This window comes from Otolemur garnettii, unplaced genomic scaffold, assembly GCF_000181295.1.
Source record: "Otolemur garnettii isolate 467f Iridium unplaced genomic scaffold, OtoGar3 scaffold00009, whole genome shotgun sequence".
Lineage (NCBI taxonomy): Eukaryota > Metazoa > Chordata > Mammalia > Primates > Galagidae > Otolemur > Otolemur garnettii.
The window spans coordinates 9,878,763-9,885,005 of NW_003852404.1; positions in this window are offsets into that span (position 1 = coordinate 9,878,763).

The following is a 6,243-nucleotide window of genomic DNA, read 5'->3' on the forward strand; positions in this document are numbered from 1 at the left end:
AAATTAACAATCGAGTATTTGCTATGATTTTAAGTGGCTGACTTTCCCCTGAGGAATGTACTTGCCTTTTAAGACTGATGTAATTGTAGAACGTGAGAGGCTGAGTAGGAGACTGAGCTAAGCTTACTGAATGTGCCTTTTTACATATATTTCAACAAAATGTGAAGTACATATTAATCTTCATCCCCATTATAACAAAGTAGATATTTAACCACAATGCTTCAAAAACTGCAACACACCTGTTATTTTAACCTTGAAACTCTACTCTTCCATAGCAACAAGGACCATAATTAGAGAATAACAATATTTGATTTTCCCCTGTAAGTAAATACACTCAACAGAGATTCTACATTATGAAAAGTGAAATTTTATAACCATAAAGATCTTAGTGATAGCAAATATAAATATCTCCACCTAACAAATAAAGAAACTGAAGCTCAGAAAAGTTCAGTGACTTGCTCAACTTTTCCCAAGCTATTAGTGATAGAAGTGGCTTTAAAACACATGCCTCTTGAGTTACACCTTTCATTGAGTGGTTTACCTTACATTACCTTTCATACCAATCTCTCCACTAACTTCTTCATTTGGAGGGAAAAAAAGGCATCCTTAGGCTTTTAGAATCATCTCCCTTTGTTGAACTGATTCACTTTTGGCCACATTTCTTTAAAACAACAGCATGTTCATACTTTTCAGAGTTCTGATGGTCTGGCTTCCAAAGAGTGTTAGAAACATAGGCAAATGAGACTTACAAGACTGGCTGTTCTTAATGGCCATTTCCAAGAGAGCTTCAAGCCATTAAAAGTTACCTATTCTGTTTTACTGGGCACGTAGCCAGGTAGTTCCAAAACCTGTACAGTATCCAAGCCCAGGTTCCAGTCGATACTTCAGGAAATTTTCTTCTTCTTTTTTTTTTTTTTTCATTCCATCTCTCCAGTCCAGAGCTAAACTTGCTACACTCATTGATAGCGAAGAACCATTAATTAAAGTATTAATTTCATGGCTGGCCTGTTGTTCACTTATTACAAATAATAATTTACTAATCTGAGTTTCATTAAAGCAAAAAGACTTATGTAAGCACAAAAAAATATGCTTTCTACCTGTACAAATAATGTGTGTGTGTGGTGTTAATATATGTGTGTATGTGTGTGTGTGTGTGTGTGTGTGTGTGTGTGTGGTGTGGACCATGAAACAGCAAAGCAAATAAAGCTTAAGCTTCAGGGTGCCCAGCTGAGCAGGTCCTATCCAAGGTCCTGGGGAGGCCTAGCTGTGTGCTCACATGGTCGTACAGTAGGCTCACATAGCCATATGATTTTAGAAAATCCAAAAAGTAATTATTTTTACTGTGATTAGCTAAGAATGCCATGTCCTTTCACTCCTACTTAATCTTCATCACACTTCACCTTGTGTACAAGTGTTGTCAAAGTGATTGCTAGAATTTGGACTCCACCAAGAGAAAGTTGAATAGGAGGGACATTTAGTTAGGTTTACTGCGCTTCCCAGTTACTGCCTCACATAGTCCAATCATTGCCTTCAAGGAATACATGTTCTTCCTATGATTCCCTCTTAAGCAAGGGAGACATAAGATGCTCACAGTTAATTAATTTGCTTAAGGTCCACGGTCCACAGTGACACAGTAGGCTTCTGAATCCACGTATATTGACTGCATGTACCTGTGAACTACACTGTCTTCCTATTTCAAATGATTTATAGGAGAATTTGCTAAAACCGAGATCATGGAGAAAGACTACTGAGACAGAGACAGAAGAAAGTCAAATTACCAATGTCAGAAACAAAAAAAGGAACATACTACAGGCATTAAAATGGCAATAAGAAAATAGCATTGATGACTCAATAAAAACAATTCTTTGAAAACACAAATTACCATGAGCAACAAGAGAAGAAATGATTAAATTGTTTTTTGTCCAGGGTGGCCATTTTAAATTGCACATGAACGTCATGGGCACCTTGTATAGTAGATACACTGATTCTAATGTTAAAATCTTTTCCACTAAGAGCACTACCAGCTTTGTTCTCCAGATTGCAGTCAGCTGATCATGATACTCCATAGCATGCATAATCATGTGACTCAATGCCTACAGTTAATCTCCATAAATACAGATATAAATATAGGTAGAAATGATATAGACATAGATGTAGATAGAGATCCATTTATAATGGTCTTATTTCCCCGGAGAACTCAAATCATACGACAACAAAAAGAAATTATGCAAAAAAGTGACATCATCTGTGGCTCAAGGAGTAGGGCGCCAGCCCCATATGCTGAGGGTGGTGGGTTCAAACCCAGCCCCTGGTCAAAAAAATGCAAAAAAAAAAAAAAAAAAGTGACATCATCTGATTCAGATTAGAGAAGATCCCTCAAGCTGAGACACAGAGCACAGACTACAGAGATGTACAATGGGTCTGAGTAGACCTTTTAGGGAACCAACAATGCAGTGGCAGATGACAGTGGCTTGGACTAATGTGATGCTGATGGCAAAAATGGAGAGAAGCATATGAATTAGAGATAAATTTAGAAGGTGAAATAGATAGGATTGGTGATTGATTAGATATGGGGTGATAGAGAGAGGGTTGTGTCAGATATAATGTCTGGTATTTACCCTACATAATACCACTCACAGAGATAGGGAGGCCTGCCTGGAAGGGGTCCAGGTTTGGGAGTGACTTCAATGTTGGATCTCTAAATGGACAAGTCTAGCATAAAATTGGATTATATTGGCTTGACGTAAATGTTTAGAAATCTTCTAAACAGGTGAAATTATAAATTCCTGAGCACAGATAAGACAGTGGGGAGTAGTATTGGGATGAGGGATAAGAAGGTCTAGTTTTCAGTCTTGATTAGCATTGGGATATTTTATATTATTTAGCTATCTGACTGTATAAGTGCAGTTCACATTTAAACAAAAATAAATAAAAACATCTTGAGGAGATTGATTTAGTAAAGAAAAACAGAAAACTGGAGCAGGAAAACCTATGTCTGGTTTATTGCCCAAAGCTCTTATTTCATCATTATTTTCTTTATTATTAATCCTACATAACATTGTCAATGTGATCACTTTTAAATATATCTATGAAATTGTCACCAACTCTGCAACTATTTATTTTCTCTTACTACATGCATATAACTTTTAATAAAATGTTAGATTTCACTATAATAATCATTTTTAGATAATAAATATAAAGTATAAGGCTAGTCAAACAAATATTCACATCATTAATTTGACACCTTTTAGCTACTATTCTGGAAATTTTAGAAATACTTTTCTCAGGAAAGAGACATCAACAGAAACTTTTCTCCTAAGGACAGAAGAATGACCGATAAACATATGAAAAAGAAATGCTCATTGTCCCCACTTATCACAGAAATGTAAATCAGAACCACTTTGAGATATCACCTAACCTCAGTGAGAATAGCCCACATCACAAGATCCCGAAGAGACAGATACTGGCGTGGACGCAGGAGAAAGAAACACTCAGGCACTGTCGGTGGGACTGCAGACTAGCACAGCCTCCGTGTTAAGAAGTACAGAGAGTCTTCAAAGAGCTAAAAGGAGACCGGCCATCTGACCCTGCAATCCCATTGCTAGGACATTTGCATTCAAATGTTTATGGCATCTCAGTTCACAATCACAAAGATGCCAAAACAACCCAAGAACCCTTCAACAAATGAATGGATTAAAAATGGTGATTCATACACACACGGGCCATGGAATAGTATTCAGTCATTAAAAAAAGATATATTTTGCATCTTTTGTAACAACCTGGATGGACGTGGAGAATATTCTCCTAAGGGACAAATCACAGGCATAGAATAATCACCATTCAATTCAGTACTAAATTGAAACTAGTAGATTAAACACTACAGGCTCACATGAGAAAAAACTCAGTTGGGTTCAAGTGTGTGTGGGGCGAGTGGGCTTCACCCAAAGGGGACAATGCGTAGCTATGAATGGCACACTTCCTGGGTGAAGGACAGGGCTATGACTTAGACTTAACCTCACAAATGCAAACTATGTAACATAATTATATATACCCTCATTTTAACCTGAAATTTAAAAAAGAAATGGTTAAAGAGGAAGAAAACATAGTATCTTCTCTTTACTGTTAAGATTTGCTGTCAAAGCTTATGCATGGACATCAAATAAAAATTTTGTTATAAAAGAAACACTTACTGAAACTATCTTTCATTTCACTCCAGCTATGGTTGCATTTGGTGGGGACTGAGTGTCCCAGGTTTCCACACTCAGTTGACCTGGTTCAATTACCTGGCTGAGCTAGAAAGTTCACCCAAGGCAAGGCAGTAATCTAAAACAAGAGTGAGTGGAAAGTGACGGGAGGACTGGAGTGCCACAGGCAGTGTGGATAAAAGGCAAAAGTCACCTAAGCAAGTTTCAGGGCAACAAAGAGAGGTTTTACTGGGGAAGAACAAAGAGAAAGTTTAGAGCACTTCCAAGAAGAGTTGGAAGCGGGTCCCTCTCATGGTGGAGAAAAGGTAAGAGGGACAGAGAGGAACAGGCCTTCAGGGGTATAAATACTCTCTCCATTTGGAATTGGCTGCAGATCCTCCTTGATCTCTCTGTGCCTCCAGGCTGTATTACCCTTTTGTGTTGGTGTTGATGGCCTCTTTCTGTTGGTCATTGGTTACCTAGATTACTTCATACCAGCATTCTTTAGGCCCTCCAGACTTTCCAGTTCAGCAGGCAGGTTTTCCTCCCACTCCTCTGAAAGCTCCCCCACCCCCACCCCCACCCCCACCCCCACTTTTTTGAGTGCCTTCTCAATATTAAAACAGAATAAACGTCTGCAAAGGTAAAATACCAGACACTACAGAGGGAAAAGGTAACCACTGTGGTTGAGAAAAGTGATAACACAGAAATAAAATTCTAAAGATCAGTGTGGAATGTTGGAAAGGGCTGTTGACTCAACAGTGCATGATGTTTTTGTCTTTCAAACATTATCTACTGAAAATCTATCTCATTTCAAGCCCACATTACCTGGGTTGACTAATTTACTTTTGTCTAGACTTAAGTCTAGTTCCTTCCGGATGTATATAAAAAAGAACTCTCATGAAATAGATTCAGAATTTATTCTCTCCATAAAAGGACAAAAAATTGGAATAAAGGCAAGTATATCCTTTTCTTTTTCTCCCTGGTCACACATTTTTGTTTTTTGCTGCAGAGACTGTTCAGAGGCGCCCTGAGCCCATACCTGGGGAGGTGCTGGGGACGCAGGTTTTTCCAGCTCCCTCTACTCTCCCTGGCTGTAAATGAAATATTAAAATCTTGGTCACTTTAAGAAAATTTTGGTGCATAATTTGTAATAGTAAAGGACAAATCTGATAATTATTACAATTACCCACATTCCACATGTTAACCCATTTAAAGTGAACCTAATTTGCCAATGTTAACATCTCTGATGGTGGCTCCTTTCATGCACTGTTATAGTTCTAAGAAATGTTCTAAGTGACTACAAAAGTCACAGAGCAAAGATTAAAGAGGCAAATTCAAGATAAAATCGTTGTTGTCCTTGATATTGTTTGGTTAATTGTCATTATCATTTTAATTCTATCATGCTAAATATCACAGGTTCTCAAAACACATTTCTCTATACTGTGTACATTGAAAGAAAAGTATCTAACATAATCAGATCTGATGGGAAAACTCAATCTAAGGAGTCTGTGTATTTCTAATTCTATGCAATTCACAGGAAATTCAGATATAAAAAAGAATTTAAAGGGATAATTGATTTTTTTTTTTACCTTATAGCAATAAGAATAATTACAAGAGTGTCTGGCAGGGGAAAAAAAAAGACAAAGAGACGACGAAAAGGAATCTCACCTGAGAGATTATTTTACAGATAACTTGAATGAGCTATTTGCTAAAACCTTAGCAGACAGGGCTGGTGCCTAATGGACTCAAAATAACATTCAATTATACTTAAAAAGGCATTTGAAAGTGCATTTCTCTCCTATCCGAAATGTAGCACAGTGATCAAAATGATAAGAGGAGTTCTAATTTTACACTCAAAAGTAAACTCATATTAGTAAGAGAAAAACCTCACATTGGTAGAGAGAAAACCATTAACCAACCTGAAATAAGGAAACATCTTCATATGTTTTAGTTTCCATACAATATAGAAGATGGCCTAGGACACTGAAAAGATCCTTGAACATATAATCAGGTTACATGGCTCAGGCTTTGGGCAAATAACTCTTAACATTTTTCA